The 21,825-nt window shown below is 31.9% G+C and overlaps 1 protein-coding gene across 1 annotated transcript in view; it reads right to left on the minus strand.

Annotated features, from left to right (window-relative positions):
• LOC148616814 (metabotropic glycine receptor-like) overlaps nucleotides 1–16,135 on the minus strand; it is a 91,572-nt gene extending 75,437 nt beyond the window's left edge. The window contains exon 1 of the mRNA XM_088583900.1: nucleotides 16,025–16,135. The gene's annotated coding sequence lies outside the window, so the exon portion shown is untranslated. The remainder of the gene's footprint in view (nucleotides 1–16,024) is intronic.
• Between the last annotated feature and the right edge of the window lie 5,690 nt (nucleotides 16,136–21,825).

Here is a 21,825-nt window from a genome sequence, read left to right on the forward strand (position 1 = left end):
ATAACTGTCACAACTTTTGAATCAGTCAAAATTAACACATATTTCAGAGAAAAAAGGCATTTTTTCACGCATTTGCTTAAAATTAATTTCGTTTGAAAACTGATTCTTTGATAACATTATCAAAATTCAAGAATTGTTATGCATTTTATACCAAAGCACAAAGATATTTCGTTCATTATAATTCACAATCACAATTTCGCGTAGTGTCGATAAAATATAATATGATAATATGAACTGAGTCTTTGCCGATGATGAACTTATTTTACTCAAATATCATTTAATAATGATAATGAACTGCTATCTGGTTTTATCGCTGATGTATCAAGCAACAGGGACATTCGAAACTTGCTATTACATATACACTGCGTTCAAACAGTCACTTCCTAGCTGCGTATGTCATTTCCGAAACACGTCGCTTTCAAAAGAAATAAACGACTTTCAGCCATTTATTTCTCGGGGCATCAAAATGTCTAGAGCGTCAGTGCCGCACCATCTGCTAAACTATAACGCTTTTTTTATGTTTGAAATGTATTGATTACTTGAAAGTGAGTAAAACTCTGAACACAGGTTTACAACACTTTGTACAAACTTGGATGGCTTCAATAAGTTACCAAATCAAACAAATAATGGGTATTTTAATCTTAAGTTCGACACTGATCGTCTTGTTTTGGACATTAGAAATGATAAGAAAAAGAAACAAAATAGCAGGCGTCAGTTTCACAAAAAGTCGTAAGTGTAAAATTGATCGTAATTTATGACGTAACAATGATATTTGCTGTTATGACGTCATTACTTACGACCTTTTGTGAAATTTATTCCAGATTCTTAAAGAAATAAGCAGTCAGTTTATGAAGTCAATGAGCAGCCAAAACTGATCCAAAACTAGGACATGTTTGTCGATACACTGAACATGTTTCTCTTAATACTTCAATATTACATACCTCGGGGAAAGTACATCTAGTGCATTCTATTACTAATGATAATTGTGAGGTTCCTAATTGAGTAAGGTGTACTTATAAACCTTTTGGACTTGGTACTCACGGAACATGGTTTTATTCATACCTAAGCAGAATATCAGTTTGAAAAACTTTACTTTACAAGAAAGAAATCACGCAAGGAGGTAAAAAAAAACCTATATTGTACGTATAAAAGTCTGCATGATGAAACCATGAAATGGAAGGGGTAAATACATGCAACGAAGAATTTTACTGCGCTTCCACAAATGAAAACAAATCACTTTTGATTATGTATTGTACCTATCATGATAAACATTTTGATGCACAATATATAACATACTTTAAAATTGTAATAGTGCATGTATATTTTTTAAAACAATTCCATCCTTTTTATATAAGTGCACGTGTACTGATATCTTGTAAAATTGTTCTTGTGTAAATATTGACTGATCCAATTATATAATAAACTATTTACCTACAGTGAATTGTAATGAGAATCAGAATACTTCACAAAGACTTTTATTTATTTTTATTTTTTACAAGAAAGTTGGTTATTTCCAAATTGCTCAGTGTTCCTTTTGAAAGTTTAACAAGAAGGAGAAATTTCTAACCACATTTGCTAATTTAACTGAGTAACTTGAAATGTTTAATTGAATTAAAGCCCACGAGCAAACCACATTGTTTGTAACAGTTTTCCTATACTCATTATTAAGCTCCTTGATAAACTCTTGATTTCAGCATACAAGAGTTTTTCTCCAATTCATCAATTCCAGTGTTAAACTTACCAGATTTCAATCTAGAATATTAATTAAAGTTTCGTTGTTTGATAACTTGTAGTGAAACGGTTACTGCATTTCAATGAATTAACCAAGCCTATCGACGAAGCATTTAATAAGTAAGTTAATAGATCGTCTCTGGGAATGAAGCAACTGAATAACCGTCATTCTCCACCAAAGTGCACAATCATAACATACATTTTCTAACTCAATCTTTCTTCATAATGCATGGTATGTTTAAGTATAAAGTGTTACAATAAAATATCACACTCTTACCTTATAAGATAGGCATGTTCGTGTTACAAAATATCCAGTTAAAGCCTTCAAATTAGTTTTTCTCAGTATATCTGCATTCTATAGAGGGAAGCAGTAAATTGTTAAATCATGTATTTATTCAGCCGACGACAGTTTTCTGAATTCAGTCAATACTCTTGTTAAACCTGATTGATGCTGTTTTGATGTGATATTTTAGACAGACTCGGTCAATGTCTTTTTTGTTCTTTCTTGCAATATTGGAACGAAAAATTGGTTAATATTCCGACAAAATCGGGCGTTTTGAAAACATTTGCTAATTATTGGTTGATTTTATTAAGTTAGATAGGACCATACAAACTATCAGATATATGAATTGTGTAAAAAAGAGGAACACATATGACCTTTAATTGTGTCCATATTTGTTCACTGTCATTATCAATATAAATGAGTCACAATTGCATATTGTTAAAACTTGATCTTTTAATGTAATCAATTCAAGATTATTATAAGAATTCATTATAGCATTTAAACCTTTAAATTTTTACTCTTTATACTTCTATTCCCCATACACAATTAAATTTCCCACTCAAAAACATAACCCATCGTTGTTACTAAAAATATGAAAAAACGGTACATCTAGATACAATTATGTAGTTCTTGGTAGAGATTCCTTATATTTTGTAAACAAAAACATAATATTACGTCCCCTTTCAAGTATACCAAAGAAGAAGTTTTCAAAAGGCTATAATTTTTCAACAAATGTTTGGTATTCCATTGGGTACGTATTGTGCTCCTCGACTTGCTGATCTTTTCCCTCATTTTATGAGGCTGACTTTATAGCTCATCCGATCCAAAAGAAGGAACATTATTTAGCTAGATCCATTAATCTCAGTTTCCGCTATATAGATGATGTATTATCGTTAAACAATCCTAGTTTTTTGCGATTTTGGTACATCCCATCTACCCAAAAAGAACTTAAGATAAAGGATACCGCAGACACTGTGAAATCAGCCTCATATCTTGACCTACACTTAGAGATCGATGTTAGAGGAAAACTATTGACCAAACTATACGGCAAACGCGATGACTTTTCATTTCGTGTTGTCCACCCTCTTTTCATCTGTGGTAACATCCCTTCAGCACCTGCGTATGGAATTTTCATATAATACAAACGTAATGCCATACTTTTCATGGTCGTCATCATGAACTCGTGGAATTTACGGTGTATCCATCTGCACCATGAAAACTGATTAGTTCAACGTGTCATAGTTTTCCTTTCCTCTTTCCTTTACAGTGGATTTGACTTTTTATGTGTAACTTCGGCGGTGTTTCTATAAAAGCAGAGGATGCTTACCCTACCGGTGCACATGGTCCATGCTCCCAGTTTTTAGTGGAATCCGAGTTGCTCATTTACTTTTGTTACTTTGTATGTATGATTTTAGTTACTTTATGTTCTTTGTTGTGTATGTCTGTTTGTCATGTCTGGTCTATGCTAGAATCTTTGTTCCATTGATTTCTCTTAAAAAAGCATTTTTCTCTTTTTTTAATTAACAATGCCTTGGTTAAAAGTTTTGAAATTTGTCATCTCGGTGATATTGTTCCTTTTGACATATTTACCTCATCCATTTTTGTCATAATAATAAGTTAATGGCAAAGAACTAAAATACGGCGAAAAAGAAATGGAAATAGGGAATTAACGCACAGACAACAAACCTGTCAAATAGTGAGAAGTGACAAAAAATCTGTTCAATGTATATTGTACCCAAAAGTAAACAACTTACATCGTTATGGCCACCTACAAAGAAACGTCCAATTCAGCTCAATTAAAGGAAAGGGAAACAAATAAATCCTTCTCAGTTAATTTGCATTTATAGTTAAATCGGACAATGCATCCATTATTTAAGCCCTGGTCAAACATCAAAATTTCTTTAAACGTACATAAACCGATAAGTTTAGATTATTTAAAATTAATATTTGAAAATTATTTTATATCGTAAGCGTCAACATACAATTCGATAAAGCGAATTTCCTGAAACTCCTTTCCTTGTCATTTAAATGCTAAATGCATTGAAATTGTTAGTTTTTGATGTAAACAAGTTTTTAATGGTTTTTTTTAAGAGTCGCCTGTCGAGTAAAGTTATCTTTGACGTCATTTGTACATAAAACCTGAAAAAAATAGCTCAAATTACTAAAGCAAAGTATTGAACAAGGAAGTAACTAAAACAATGCTTAAGAACTTAAGTCAAAAATTGCTAAGAAAACAATCTGACTTAGATTACAGATAAAGAGAATGAAATGGGTTATTCACTTTTAAAATCACCCAGAATCTCCATCTGGGAATTTCTATGATACACTAGAGCTTTTTAGCCTCATATTATATTACAGAGGTTGACAAAATTTCAATTTCATGCTTGTTTCACTATGTTTTGATACAACTACGAACCAAACAGACAACGCAATACGTAGTAAAAAGTAATTGAAATTTTCCATAAATGATGACTTCAGTCTTATAAGAGCGAAATCTTGAGCTTTATAGGACTTATTTGCCGTAACGAGTAGCATTATAAAAGTGAATAAATGCATGGTCAAAGGTTTGGAGAGCTTGTTCGTTGTCTAGACAATTAGTATCGGCAATAATCGAGCGACGACGGGCCCACTATTTGCAATAGATGTTTTTATTAACCTCCGGTGGCATTTTAGTGCTATTTATTACGGTAACAATGCATATTTATCTTTTAATATACGGCATTCAAATGCCATAATGGATTCCAATTATGTCTAAATAGCCCAGATTAATTATCTTCCAGCAGTATCTTTACATGAATGATGAGTTGATTTCCTTCTTTGATCAAAATCTGCTTGATCAAATACTCATTCCCAGGGTGTTTGTATATATATCGAAAATTGCATCGTTGGATAAAGATCCAATCAGTCAAACTCTGATATCTTAAATCAACAACAGCTGTCAACAATACTCTGCAGTCGTGGGCTAAATTTTTTTCAATGTTCTAAGAATTTATTGCCCTTTAATAAAATAGTAATAAAAATGTGAAAATTAAGTCATTGAGATATTTGAGTTATCAATGTATTGTAGTACACGTACAATTTCAAATACGTACATGATGAATTTCATATTAAAGTACTTTATTATGACTTAAATAGATAATGTATACATGGTAGTTACTGGTTATCCTATCAGTTATTTCTTTTCTCTTTAACACGATTCACTTTATCATTGAATTATTCCTATTATTGAATACATTTTCCCAACGATTCAATTGTTAAAACATCTTGCCTTGTTCATTACTTTATTTTCTTTACACATGCACCAATAATTAACAACCAAATTCAAATCAACCTAAGTACTAAAACGCATAATTTTTATCGCAAGACGATTGAAATATTTAGGGCTGATACTCCGAAATATACTTTTTATGAGCAACTCGATGGTCGTTCCAAAAAAGTTAAGGACGCTTACTCTACCAGTGCACATGGTCCATGGTCTCTGATTTTAGTGGCGTATGAGTTGCTTATTTACTTTAGTTTATTTGTACGTATTATTTTGTTTTTTTATGTTATTTGTTGTGTGTGTTTTTTCCCCTGTCTGATCTATGTCCTTAGATTACATTCTTTTGATTTTCGATAGAATCGTGGCTCCCTTGGATACTCTTAATAACCTTGGAAACTGGTAAAATCCCTAACCCCTTTTCGTCAGATATCTTTAGCAATCTTATATTTCATTAACGATGAAAATCATTCGACACTGGACCGTTCTCGGACTGTCTATCAGTTTGTATACAGGGACTTTTCTTCATAAATGGCTTATGCAAGTTTAGTTTTTAAAAGTTTGTGCAGACAAAATGATGGTCTAATAGCAGATGTCGCATTATTGAAATGTATGACAAAACTGAGTTGATAACTTTGATCAGGAATTAGTATTATTTCCACAAACACCCTACCATAGTTGACTTATCGTTTTGACAAACATTAAACATTAAGAAAGTAGTACTCTTTAAAAATCAGACAGGACTCGATTTATGCATAGCACCAATTCACTTATATTTCTAATTCAGAAACAGTTGCAGACCACATAATCAGTCTGAATGTGTCAGTTGGTAGATACACTTACGAGATAAACGTTATATAAATTGTGCACGAAATATGTTAATATTCCGGATTTCGTTTCATTTGATCATTTTATTGGGAGATAAATGAAGGCTTTTCTCAAAAATACAGATATCATTACAGGAAGAACTATCGTTATGTGAAAATATAGCATATGAAGACCATGGTGGCTTTTTTCTGCACGATGAATCACCTCTACCGTTGGCACTGTAAATTACACGCTGTCCTATTACCATGGTTAGGGGTCATGTAAATTTTGGGGTACAAACAAACCAAATTTCGTAGGCTACCGATAATGGAAGCTCTTCAAATTTGTCACTGGTAAACCTTCAGATTCAACCACTATATACAGATGGATAAAAATATATTTAGAGCACAAACCATCATAACTCGGTGTATTTTCTTCTGCATGTCCAAGCTTCCAAACTATGCTAGATCGTAAAATGTACATAAACAATCAGATGGTATGAATTGTTCTAATAAAACATGTTATCGTATTGCACAAACTGTAGAATATATTTCTTTGACAAGTATTGATCTTTTTTTTCAATTACTCTAGAGTCAGAAAAGGTGACAATCAAATCTAATAGATTTCATGTACTCTTTGCCATTGCATGTAGACGGATATTGCTGGAATAACCTTAAAAAGAATTATGGTATGTTCGAAGGCCGTTAATGAAGGACCTATTCAGATTTAGCTCTGGATTGAAGACCTGATAGCAATAATTTCCTGATTTGATAGATTCTTGCAATGCACTAAAGGAATCACGCAAATGTTTAAATCCAAAAATTAATTACTAAAATAAAATTCCAAATCTTATTATTATTTACTTTTTTATTGTATTAGTATCGAATGAATTGAAACACGCAATATCTGAAGGTCGGAACGAAAGTTTAATAATTGGAGACCAAGGATCGTGATGAAAACTACAACAAATCTGTACGTGTATGCAAGGAAATTACGCAATTGTTTAAATCCAAGAAGTTATTACTACATTAAAACTCCAAATCCTTAGTATTATTTACTATTTTATTACATTGGTATCGAATGAATAGAAACATGCAAAATCTGAAGGTCAGAATGAAATTCAAATCATTGCAACTGACGTAGATGTATTTTGTAGATTTGTGCAAATATTGTAAGTTTCTCTCCTTGAGAAGAATACGTGTTTGAATCTATGGAAGGAAAACAGCTTGTATTCAATTTTGGAATGGAACAAAATAGCCACTGTAACTTCAGTGTTCAAAATTTGGACATGATCTTTTTCAAGTAATGTCGTTCTCAACTTTTCAAAAGAACTTTTTTAAAGTAACGCATGCGTCCTAAAAAGGCAGCAGATGCATCGTCCAGACAATTGGTATAGATTTTTTAGCTACAGGGTTTGACCGTCTTCTTATGAAATAAGTCGCATAAAAGTATTAAAGTATCTAAAGCGTCACTGTTTATAACTCAGATTTCCAGGCAGTAATAATGCATTAGATACAGGTGGAAAAAGAGTGCCAATAAAGTACCCAATGATACTCAACGAATGTATAGGCTACATCAATTTTTGATCCTTGGTCCATTAAAATGTTTCTGAATCTTCGATTTTCCTCAAAACATTTTTTCTAGGCTTTCTGGCAATAGGTTGTTCGTATAATGTTGTACAAACAGACCATATTCCGAATGAAAGTATCCAGATGAAATATATCGCTTTCAAGCCGGTACACATTCTAATCCCGGCTTTTCATTTATCATGCTAGATGTAATCGGTTTACGTCCGTGTCGGCCATCAAAAGATTCCTTTCCTCATCAATAAAACGATGGTGGAGTTACTACGACGATATCACTACATTGCAGCCCTCTTTGCTAGAACAAACTAATATTTGAACGGTATTGACTACTAATAAACTATCTAATAGGCCATCTAGAGTAAAGAAGAGGTTTGTGCGGTATCAATTTGTATAATAGTCACATATTCTTACACTTATTGAAATTATATTCTGAATGGAAGCAGTAAGTAATGAATTGTCTGACTCTTTTGGTGCTATTTTTAGCATGGAAGATGTAAAACTAATATCCAGACTACAATCGGAATGGGTACAGAAGGTCACTGACCCTAAGTAATGAATAGCAAAAGACTTACTACTGAAGAGCTAAACATATATAATTGTAAACAAAACCATAGTTTTCTTACTTTATTCCTGGTGCAATTTGTTTTAAATAAACGAAGTTATACTATGCTTGATATTTAAATTAGCAACATATTTGCCCAATGTGGTGGACATCTTTTTCAATAGCAAATAGCATTCATATTGGAACAAAATGTACCCTATGGTAAATTAATGTGTCGTCTTAAAGCTAAAGGGGATATTCCTTCATTGCTTTGGTGGTGTCTTTAAATTCTTCAATTTGATGATATCAACAGTATTTACTTTAAATCGCCGTAGAATATTTCAAAAGCAATTCTTTTTTTTTTCACGAGTAAAATCAAGATTGAAAAAAAATGTTATTTTATTTTATGAGGTAAAGATGATCCAATGGTTCGGACACTTAGTCGGGGAGTTTTAATACCAATAAAACACAACTATTGACTCGAGCACAGCATGGTCCTTTGTTTCCCGGGATCTTACACCTACTGAGTTTAATCAATTTTCGTTTATTGGATTTTGGTTTTTCCATACCCACACATCCTGGTGAAAAAATAGGTCTGCATTAGCAAACATGATTGCAAAACGATAGCTTCATACTATGAATGCTGCAAGATTAGGTAATGTTAACCTTTAAGAAAAGACTTTTAGAAAAAATCATGTTATTCTTTAAAAAAATCTTTAAAAACTGCAATTATTTAACTATTAAACAAAACTATCGACAAATTAAAAACACAATATAAATCAACATTAGCGGTTTAAAGAAACTGCATTTCAACGGTTAGATGGTATATGACGTATTGATGCAACATTAGTTACTAAATGCGTCATTGAAACTGTCAATTTTGCCGTTTAAATTGACAAGCTTGCTCCTGATATTAATGATATCATTGTTTTAATATATATGTGGACCTCAACTTTTCCACCTCCGGTGGCTGGTCATCACTACTAATTGTCATGAAATCTTATTACGGGAACATTTTATCCATTATATAACTATTCCATGTTGACATCTACATTGTTTTTGATCTAAACAATAATGATATTAATTAAGTTTCATTTCCGTAAAAGCAGTTTTGTCTTAGCTATAATTGTGACAGATTGAACAATTTTCTGATGTATAGTAGATGAACCCCGTTGAAGACTTAAGAGTAATGTAACTAATTCCTTTTATCCCTTCTATATCTATTTTCTTTTTATCATTCTCTATGCGACTAATTGAAAAAAATGAACACAAATGCCGTGTACAGTAATATAAGGCAGATATTACTTGTATGATGACGAGATTATAAACAAAAGAGGCCTTATCGATATGTAAATTGTCCTAAGTTGGTTTAGTGCATCCCTATGTACATTTAATAATAGACAAGGACGACTTCTTTGTTGGTCAAATTATCCTATATTTTTTTAACTTACGAATTTGCACAATCGGAACTACTCTCGGAATGCTGAGAAGACCCTATTGATATTTGCTCGGTGTATTACTTCCTGTCAGGCTGAAATTTTAACTTAAGCAGTTATAAAGTCTTAAGTAAAATCGGTATGATGACAATGTCCTCTACAATGGTTTGGCTAGAATTCCCGCATTATACAATTAGTTTAATGTTTGAATGAAAAACTTTTGAACAAATGTTCATTTTTGCCAGAAGACGAGAAAAATTGCATCCGACTATAGCAACACCATTGACATGGTGGAGATGTATGAACTTTACAGTATCTACTAATGTTTAGCAAACGGAAAAAAACCTGCAGTATTGAAGTAATTAACAACAAAACATATATTGTGAAACAAATATTAGAAATGTTCATGAGAAATCCAACCACCCAAGAAGTCATATACAAAATGCAATAATAATAGATGGCATGTGTACATCGTCCAACAATTCATTTCGATTATGCAATTCGTTCCAGTTGAACGAAAGATTCGAGTTTTATCAGTGATTTGCCTTTAAATGAAGCACCAGGCAAATCAGAAGCAGAAAAGGAGTGATTAATTTCCGACCAGAAAATAGAAAAAAAAATCGCAGAATCATATTTGACTTTCACTTTTCGGTTATCTCAAATCTACCGCTTTTAAAGTTTAGGCACAGTTGTACAAAACCACCTTTCAACTATAGATTTATTGGTCAATTAAACGTTAAAGCAGTATATAAATATGAGATAAACGGATGGGACACTACAACCTTTAAAAGAGTATTATTTTGTTGTGAAATTTAACATTTCTGAATGCTTGTTTGAAATGTGGTTATCCTACTTATCAACCTTAGAAGGTTAAAACAGTTCTACTAGCTAGTAGAAGCAAACATGAATGAATCTACATTATAAAAGAAACAACTCTTATGCAAGAGTAATAAGGTTCGAATCAACTAGATAGAAAGATTACTAAATAATTACATCGTAAGCCTTAAAAAGCCCTTCAGAGAATCGTGATTGCATCATCAAAGTACATTAATTCTTGATTGTCATTGACACGAGAGAGCCATTCAAATGAAATGCAAATTTGTGAATATGCACACTGATACTGTAGTTGCTATTCACCTACGGTGAAGTATTCATTCTTGATTTATTAGATATTCTTTGCAATATAGCATCTTGTCGTCTTAAGGCAAACTTCCTTGTCACATTAATAAAACTAAGTCTCAAATTGAAAATGTGCTTTCTATTCATTGCAATTTCAAATTCGTTGTTTCGACCTATTAAAAAAAACTTACCAAAAACTTCATTAGATAAACGACTGCAGCCTAGTTGATAATTATCTGTTTTCATTGTGGAGCCCACATTTTTGTAACGAGGTACAATGCACGTTGAGAAAACATGCATAGGTGTAGTCATGTGTGTCAATAAGAACTCATAATATATTTGAAAAAACAGATTGACACTGAAATAAATACGTATCAGACCTCCATGGCAATCGCCAAAATTTAAGCAATGACAAAAAGGCGAACTCCTTTCAACAAAGTAATGCAAAAGTAAGCCCGATGATGATCCCGATTTGTACATGTGAAATTGTCAATTAACCGACTTTGGTAGCCCTTTTTCTTGCATTGTGAGAATATCGTGAAAAGTAATGATGAATTTAAATTAAAAAATTTGAAGTTAGTTGAGGGTAGGTCAGAGTGCACCACCTCTGAAAGTATTACTGAGATAATTCATGTACTAAGGGAAATCGAACCCTGGTCAACTTTTCTTTTCCCTTTTTTATATTTGAGTTTTGTTCTTATTTCCTTGCTAAATTTTCAAATATAGTCGGATTGAGTTTCATTATGTGAAACTAATTATTACACACCATATTAGCAAAAAAGACAAGATTACTTGGTTTCATCGGCTGGGTTCTCCAATATCAATTAAAAATCTTTACAGTGAGTTCATAAAAGAGCCCAGCATATTATCAGCTGAATGAACACAGTATAAGGTTCATGCTGAGAGATTTACAATTTCTAAAAGTATGTCTATCTAAAGCAGGAATCTAAATTGTTCGGGATAAAGAGGACAATATTTAATTGAATATTGATCACTAGGATATAAAGGGATATATAGATGGAACACAGAATGTAGTTTCTGCAGGCTCAACGCTGTAAAGTACCGGTCTGTAATTATCAAAAGGGTGATGTTCGGATTACAAAAACATGTAACCTTTTCAGATACTGTACTTCTATATTTACAGTCAAAATACTGTTTCATAGCGAATAGAACTAATATCGAAAAATTATGTTTAAAATTCTCATTAAATCAAAACAAAATAAACGGTGTATTGTGTAGTCTGTCTGTCACTCTAACTGCGTTACAGCTCATGGACATATTGCATCAGGATTCATTTCCCCTTTAACCCAGAAAAAGCATTTTAGCCTTTTTAGCTCGACTAGGTACAACGGCATAATACTCTGTATTTTTATGCGAGAAGATTTAAGGAGTGCTTATCATACGATGGCTACATATCTTGTATAAAAGTACTTGGAACATTTCCATATCTGTGTCTTCTAAGTATTGTAAGAGATAAATCTACGAAGTGTGAAATTCGGTGACCACTTCCAATGCATTCATTATCAAGACTTAAAAACAGATTATTATCTACCACTACCTAAACGTCTTATTTACAATTATGCATTGATCACCATTATTTAAAAAAATCAAAAAAACATGTATAGCTGTGCCTGTTTGAGTGCATAAATAAATTATGTATCTGTTTTACAAAAAAGAAAAGTACTAATATGTAGGAAAACATGACTAAATATTTTTTTAGAATGGGCCTTGAAATCTACAATATCATAACGCAAACTTTACATTATAAATAATTATAAATAAATGAAGCGATTCATGGTTGTTATGCCATTTATGCTGTTATATTTTATCACATACAAATTAAACAGATATATCGTAAATAATTCAGTGTACTTAAGTGACAAAGTCTTAGTGATCTATTATAAGCTATTTGTACAATGTTTCTCGGTGTAGTTCGCTTGCCTAGACTAAAAACGTCATGCGAAGAGTTATAAACTTGATAAATAGGTGGTGATCATTTTGGTTTTGCACACTTGCAAGTGGTTGCCGACTTGTTTATTGCTTTTTATGCTACAATACTTTATCCCGTTCAGCAATGAACTTATAGCTTTTCATATGTATATGTGCTTTGTCTCCATAGAACAGGGTTATCAAATTATCGTATGTTATGCAATTACTACAAATAAAATCTCGTGATTGAACCCGGAATGACACAAATACTGTCAAATTTTATAACGTATGAAATATAACCATGAATATTCGTTTGGTTGTTTGAATTCCAGAGGGAAAGTCGTTTAATAATTAAAAGGACGCTAGTAAACAAATCTGCATTGTGATTGAAAGAACCTAACAATTAAAACCCTGGGCGAAGTCTGCCTTATATTGTAACAGTACAGTACTGAAAATTTAACTATGAAAATGCTTGATAAAAACATCTGTATCAAAGAGAAGACCATCGTAAATAGATTAACAGGTTTTGAAATATCGTCTAAATTAAAGGGAAATGAAAACTCGGAGGGAGATAGCGATTAGTTTCATTCAGAATGATATACTTATTTGAATCCGTTATTTCTTGATCCCTGAAAAAATCTCAGAAATAGATGTATCCATCCATGGAACGTTGTTCATCCGAACATAGATCATCACTAAAAATTACAGGCTAATTGATTGTGGTAACTTCTATCAGTATAAATTGTTTTATACTTATTTTTATTAACAACAGTAAATGTTAATTGGGCAAATTGATTTAGCAGTCGGTGAATCATGAGCCAAATGTTGACAGCATTGTGTTCAGGATAAGTTTTTTTATTAGGTTATATCAATATGACATGATACTTGTTTATGATATGTCAGAAATATATTTTTATATTTGAACCAATGACAAACGAATAAAGTAGTATGGGAAAGACGAGGGTTTAAATTGAGAAAATCGCCAAAGACGGGGACGCTTAGAGATCCCTGAATGATTTCAGTTTAATGCCCCTCCAGGCGCGAATAGGATAAGAAAGATATTCCCCTGACGTATAATGAGATTTAACATTACGGCCTCGACAACAAAAAGTATTGTAATCGAAATTGAATTTTGAATTAACATTTTAATGGCCAGATTGGGTAATCTATATACACTTTGTAATTGAAATCTCTGTTTGGATATGATAGGTCATCTTATTTAATGATCTCTGTTATATTTCATATTGAGTTCAACAAGGTTAAAGAAACTTTAAATAAATAAAGTAATATGTATTGCATTTTATTGAACACTGGAAAAACTTTGTTGCTTAACTTTTCGTGAGAAACCATGTTTAATTGTGTAATATTTTTTTCAGTGGCTAGATTTAAAATAGGAAGGTTGTGATCAAGCCAAAATACTTTAACTCTGCCGCATTTTTGCGCCGGTCCTAATGCGCGGAATTTATGATCACTGTACATTTATGTCTTGTTTCGTTTTTACTTTTAGTTTACTTTTGTGTTGTTAAAGTATATATGAGCAAGTATTTCGCTGTACCTGTGTATAATGTTGATTTGGGGACAGCTGCAGCCTGCCCTGTGGTATGAAGGTTTTCCCGTCGATCATTGACGACCATTGGGTGGCCTGGTGATGATTTTTTTTTATCCGGATGGGACTTGTTGTCTCTTTGACATATTCACCATATCCTTTCTCGTTATTAGTTCTCGGATATGACTACAAATTTCCGTTTAAAGAAACAAATAAATGATAACTTCTATGAGACATACACATGTATCAATAAGTCATGGCTTAAATAAAAGTAACGATCATTCAAGTAAGCAAAATCAGTAAACCACCTTTAACACAAGCAATGTTTCTGTTAATGAAATGTCATAATACATTTTACTTACAAACTAAAGAAAGATTTCCTGTTTACATTTTAAGGCAAGCAACACGTTAAAGAAATATGATGTAAAATAGTATTTTATCCCATCTAAGTAACTGTTTACTAAAATTACATACATTTATGAAAAAAAATATCATTGAGTTCCAAAAATTGGTATTCATGAATAAGTACTTTTCTAAATCTGTTATTTTTATTATCTAATTTTTATCCCTGGATTGCATTTGTTTGATTTCCGCTCGAAAATTGGTTCCCTTGGCAATTCTTATTCTGATTTTGTCTTGTTATATTTCACTGTTTTCAGTTTTTCTTAGGTTTTGGGTACCACTTTTTCTTTTCGAGGTATCTACTATATTGGTTTTATGGTTCTTTCTATATATATATATATAGTGAATTAATACCAATGAATAAAATTTCTTTACCGTAAAGAAAATATTTGCCAGTTTTGACTTTCGTGTACTTAATTGTATGATGAATTAATCCTTTTGATAAAATCTTTCGGAAATAACAGAGATGGAATGAAATGAATCGATGGTTCTAATATGATCTTATCAAATCAATAAAAATATAGGGACAACATATTCCTCCAGCATGAATGATCAAATTTTATGTAAATTAGAATTTGTTTCTCGATGACAAATTAACCTTAATAATCGGAATTTTACTATTGTCAACCCCATGGTCATGTACCAATGTGATAGAATGTGGCATTCTATGCAGCTTGTCGGGTAGAATTCAAAGTAATTGACAATTGCATTTTGTAACCGATTGAGAAATCAATGATGCAGTATATGGAGTTGGTGAATATATATTACACAATCGTGTATTATAATATAAAAGGATATCTTATATATAAAATATACAGATCACGAACTCATGTTTTCTAAGAAATAACTGAATTGGGACGATGGAAATAATTTATAAAGAAAGTACAGGAAACTTTAAAATAAATGGTAATAACTCATTTCATCTCTCCTATAGTTAGTTGATTTATCGGGAACTTCGAACATATATTCTTGGTCATCCACTTGCGACACAGAAAAAATTCCTGTTCTTTTAACATCATAATGAGTTTGAAAAATATGATGGGATCAAATTTACTGTGTGACACCCATATCAAAGGATCTTCAAGTAAAATGATTGAAATATCGACCAATGCGATTTTGTTATTTTATAAGTAAAAAAACACTTTCAGACAACTCATATGTATCAAAGCAACTATGTTTTAACGATAATAAAAATACACTACTGAAAAACGTTTTAGTATAATTTTACCCCTAAATTTAACCAATCGATCAGTTGTATGAAAACTTAGAGCATATATTGCAATAAAGCGTACTAGCATCCGACCAATAGTGGTCAGTGTCCATTACTATTCAAAATGTGTAAACTAATCATTTCAAATCAAAATACATAATCGTTTTGTACTTACCAATCAATTCCATAAAAAAAAATAATTCCTTATTCCGGTTAATCCAAATATTGACGATATAATATGAATGCAATTTTGAACGTGTTTTAAGACCAGCTAGTTAGTATATACTGGATTTTCTCCAATCTTGCTCTATTGATTCAAATTCATCTCCATTCGCCGATGAAACTAAATTCATAGACATTTAGCCAATCAAAACTTGACAATTGTTATTTATGTAAATTAGTGTACTTACAAATGTATAACCAAATTGTATATCATTTTGCTCTGATCATTAGAGAAACTAAATTGTCTAATGGTGTATTATTTTGTTTGAACCATCTGAAACCCTTAAATTTGTTTTAGACGAAATTGAAATGCCAGTCTATATTTGATTAAAATGAAATATTGCATTTGGTGTCATTGGTGTATATATTTAACATTACTCAAAATTTTGTAACGTAGTTATGGATTTATTCAAATAATCAAATCATTTTTCTCTAGCCAAACGATATTTTTATTTTTATTAATTAAAAAAGTCTTGATCAGCTAATGAATCAGTAAGAAATTCATTTTAATTAAGCTGATCTTGCCATGCTTATGATTATTGTTTACGGAAAGGTAATTTTTGCAAGCCCTTTGCATATATTTATAACCTGTCGATGTATGAGAACAAGAGATGGCAAGAACAATCGATCACGCGGGATTTACACTCATGCGATCGACTATTGCTACTGGTACGAGAACACAATTGATTTTCACACACAGTTTATTATAGCATTTGTTCAAATTTTAAAAAAATCTACCGCATCAAATCAAATGAAATTTTGGGAGCTGAATAAACCATCTTACCTCAAACTTCCATGAAAAAAATAGAAATTTTCACCATCATTTTTCAATTTTAGCTACCTCAACACAGAACCCCCCCTCAAATTTGACCCAAAACGTCTTCCAAAAGCCAAAATGTTGACCTTTTCTGACCTCACCAAATCACAACTTATATGAATTTTTTTTTAATTCAACACATCTATTAAATTATTTCAATTATTCTTCTTTCAATTGAATCAAAAAAAATAAATTCTACAGATAAGGTTGTCTTAATATTTAAAAAAAATACTTTATTAAAATAAGAAAAATAAGAACTATATTCATATACAACGAAAAGCTAAAGGCAAATAATTGTGATCTCTTACCTATTATAACCTTACCGTAGGTATATATACATATAGTGCAACTTCCGGTATACTAGGGCAGCATAGGCTTTACAGTTTATGGTTTGTCAAGACGTATATATAAGGCATGCCATATTTCTCCGAAAACGTTGTAGTATGAAGTACTTGAGAACGAATATAATTATACAGTTGCTCGTTCAAAGAGTTTAATCCGATGAAATCAAATTAATTGACAACTTTAGATCTTTGACTATTCATTACCTACATAGCTTATAAAATATCTACAAAAACTGTTGGAACGTTCAAACCCTCTTTACATCGTCCACTTTGAAACAATAAAGGCGTTTCAGGCCACCATAATCATCATTAATGTTGATTAGACAGCACTAGAAAAACCGCTTCCCGAGGCATGCATGAGCCATACTCAATATTATTATACATCCGGCTCATGCGGAAGTACTATAGCTAAGCACTGCCCTTCATTTTTAATTTAATGATGTATTTATTGTAGTGACTATTCGTTACCATTGTCTTATGTTGTCCATTTCGGATGTTTATCCACTATTTCCAAGTTATCTATTACAAAGTTTATAACATGATAATAAGTTAAAAATGAATGATTATTCCCTTATGACAGTAGTGTTGTGTTTGACACGTATCGAGGAACTGTTTTATTTTTTCTAGATTATTACTGGATTATATTCACTTGCAATATAGCGGGTCCCTCTGGCGGAGCAGGATATGCATACCCTTCCAGAGCATCTGATGTCACTTCCGTTTTCTTGTGGACGTTCATAGTGCTAGTGCTTTAGTTATTTAGTGTGACATCTTGTTTCACTAATCTTCTGTTTTTATGCGTTATCTTTTTTTTGTTCGTTTCACTACATTGTGTATGTAGATGTCTCTGTTTCATGTGTTCATGTTTAGGCCATGCTTTTTTATATTGACCTTTTTGAATCATCCCTGACGCTTTGGGTTTTTTGTCGATATTTGATCGTCCACATATCGTACCATACCTACAACATCTGTAGTGATCTTAATAAGTTTTGGCTAAATGCTCATCTTAAAGCATAACGTTTTTGACTCTTTATTTGTATGATGTCATTTTAACTTGCCTACATGTACAAGAAAAAACCAAAATACAAGTTATAGAAATAACCTTCAAAATTGCTACCATACAACCTGATTTGTCAACATTGAAACAGGAATTGGTAGCATACTATTTCTACTGGTACCAATAACTGGTACATACCATTTTCTTTCACTCCAGGAAGTCATACATTTACCAAAGAAAATAATACTTGCTTTGCATGTTACTAATTTTAAAAACCAAGTCCGAATACCAAGTCAGAATAAATACAAAAAAATACAATAAGCGTTTTCTTATTTTCTTTTACCATGCACAATAAGAACTTCCGCAAGGTGAATGCAGATTCCCCCTAAAAAATACAGTAACGTTCATTTTTTACCTCTTGAAGCGGTACATTGTGTAACGTAGGAAGTTTTTGTTCTGTTAACATGTCTGCAGGTCTGCACACCTGTCTTTGAAAATGACCTTTAACCAGACATTCATGGATTAATGATGGTGTCCGTACTACCACTTATTTTTTTCAAATTGATACAGATATTGAAAGCATACAATTTCTACCGGTCCCTAAAACCGGATGTGGTACGTGGAAGTTTTATTTTTCCAAATATCATGGTATGCTCATTTCTGTAATATAGGGGTATTACACTACTAGAGTGTTACTTAATAATATGAATTTACCATTTCTGTCAAATTTTATTGTAATGACAACACTGGTATGACTAAAATTGATTTGTTATATTCTTTTTTGTAGTATAATGACCACAATGTTTTACGATGCTGTTCTACACAGAATGAAGCAATTTTACCTCTTTCATACATGACTGAAAATGATGAAGATTGAAATATCGTTTGTAATGCCTATTAAATGACTTCGTTTTCCGCAAAATAAATTCACTTCGTACACAGTTCCGTAAAGGTTTGCTTCGTTAACACATTCCGCAAAAAACAAACATGGATTTCATTGTAAATGTAGTCACAATTTTCGGCTATAGGACTGTCGTCTTCATCGATCAACGAATAATTTCCGCAGATTTCCTACTATTTCCATTATCACATTATTTTTTAATAAAACATATTGTTAATTCCCCAGATAGCCCTGCACTTTTAACGTGATGAAGTTCATAACAAAAACCTAGGGCTATAGGTTAAAATTCAAAACGGTATATTGACATCTGTTATTCAGCTCATGTTGAAGATACTTTTGATACCTTTCCTGAGTTGTCCAATCATAAAATCTTTTACCAAAAATCGTTCTACAACGGTTTACATACGTTTACATACGTTCGACCACGCCATAAATGCCTGCGATTTCGCGGGTTTGTTCTAGTAAAAAAATTGACTAACTTAGAAAGTATGCTGCGATCTCACTTTTTGAACATTATAGAAATGCCATTATTTTATCTCTTCAAAATACGTATATATATATATATTAATACTGCAACCGTTCTACTTGGACATTTGGACTATCAAAATGCGTTGACCGTATATTCACCTTTTATTTAAAAATTATGTTACACTGTAAAGACAATAAGAGTGCACTGACATGACAGCAAGTTATACGAAATCGGCCGGAACCGGTAAAAATAAGGCTTAGAACCGTGGGAAAATGCGAGACTATGTCGCGCTTTTTTACCGGTTCTGACCGATTTCGTATAATTATATGTCATGCCAGTGCAAGAACTTGATAAATATATCTATATTACAATAATTTGGTCAAACAAAAAATCCTTTCTTTAAAATATAATCCTACTCGTTTAACCTATTTAATTTGTTTTAAATCTAAGAAGTATTTGAATTGTTATTGAGAACCCTAGTTATTGTCTTTTTTTCCTTTTTTTAAATTTATTTGTTTTCTTTTTGCTATCTTCTATGCTATACTTTAAAAGTAATCTTCTTTGAAACTACCGAATGAAGTTAACCGGAAGTTTGCATGATTGTTCGTTTGAGTTTCCTTCACAAAATGACTGTTGGGATTTTTGTGTGAAGAAACATGGCGGACGTTACTAAAAATCAATAATCAATAATATGTCATAAAGAGAAACAATTGATGTTTTACTCATCAGAAAACAGAAAAAACAGGAAAGGCAAAATAGAAAGCAGGGAAGACCGAAGATCACTTGGAGGAGGACAGTGGAAGCATAACAAAAATGCATTAACAAGATCTTAGGCGAAAGGGAAAAAACCAAGATAATAGGATAGAACCAAGTAAACTGAATATGGAGCAAGCGTTTTCATATATTTTATCAATATGAAAGTTACAGGATGCATTGTTTTGAAAATTTAAGCCTAAATGGCAGTAATTCTCCACTTGCTTAATTTCTTCACCTTTCTTCTCCAAAATAAAAAACAGGAAATTATATATTCTTTCTGGTGAATGTCATACCCTCAGTTTTAGATTGGTTAAAATTCCAGCCCAATTTTTAGCCCATATATCAATATAACCTAGGTCATTTGTCAAAGATTTAGAAACATTTTCAACATAAGTATCTATCACAGCAAATAATGATGTATCATTAGCAAAAAGGCGAATACTGTTACTTATATCATTTACATTACTATTAATGTAAATCAGAAACTAAAAGGCCCCAAGACAGGTCTTTGGGGTACCCCTGCAGAAATATAATAAAATAAAACGAACATCCGTGCAATCATCAAGGCTTGAAATTATTGTATTATGAATTTCTAAAACCTGGTCCATGCTCCAAGTTTTTAGTGGAGTCCGAGTTGCTCATTTGCTTTTGTTACTTTGTATGATTTTAGTTACTTAATGTTCTTTGTGTATGTCTGTTTTCCATATCTGAAAATACCGCTATAACCTTGGTTTGCTTGATTATTCTTACATTTACAACTGCAATGATATATGATATGACTAAAAACTACTGAAAATTGTGGTGTTTTTTTTTGGTTTTTTTGGGGTTTTTTTTGTTTGGCTTTTTGGCTTTTTTCTTTAACCTACTGCTAACAGTAATGATACATGTTTTTCAGTTATACTATTGGCTTAAGCCACTTAAACCTACCGATGCACCTGGTCCATGCTCCCAGTTTTTTGTAGAGTCCGAATTGCTCATTTACTTCTATAACTTTGTATGTATTATTTTAGCTACTTTATGTTCTTTGTTGTGTTTGTCTGTTTTCCATGTTTGGTCTTTGTCTCTAGGTAACATTCTTTTGATTTCCGCTAGAATATTGGTTCGTTTGATTACATTGCCAATCAATGTGTCTGATATAATCAAATAAACAATTTGATATAGTAATGTTGAAAAATAAAATGGTAAACGGACTTCTATTACTTTGATATCTTATAAGGTTATTTACAGATTTGCAGTTTAAAGTAACTTTGTTTGTATCGATAAATCTAGTGTTCCGATCCAGCTTATTTCAATTTAGTCGATTTCAAAGTTCAATTCCGCAAATACAAAACATACATGAAAAGTATTTTACCGGCTTTTTTAACTTTAAACGTTCGTAGGCATACACATATATTCCTTTATCACAGACCTGATACTTGTACGCATTACGAAAGATAAAGTTCTAGAGTTCAAGGGATTACGAAATGTAAG

Source organism: Perna viridis, chromosome 5 (genome assembly GCF_037379345.1).
Source record: "Perna viridis isolate PV_CMFRI_1.1 ecotype Kerala chromosome 5, ASM3737934v1, whole genome shotgun sequence".
In the NCBI taxonomy this organism is placed as follows: domain Eukaryota; kingdom Metazoa; phylum Mollusca; class Bivalvia; order Mytilida; family Mytilidae; genus Perna; species Perna viridis.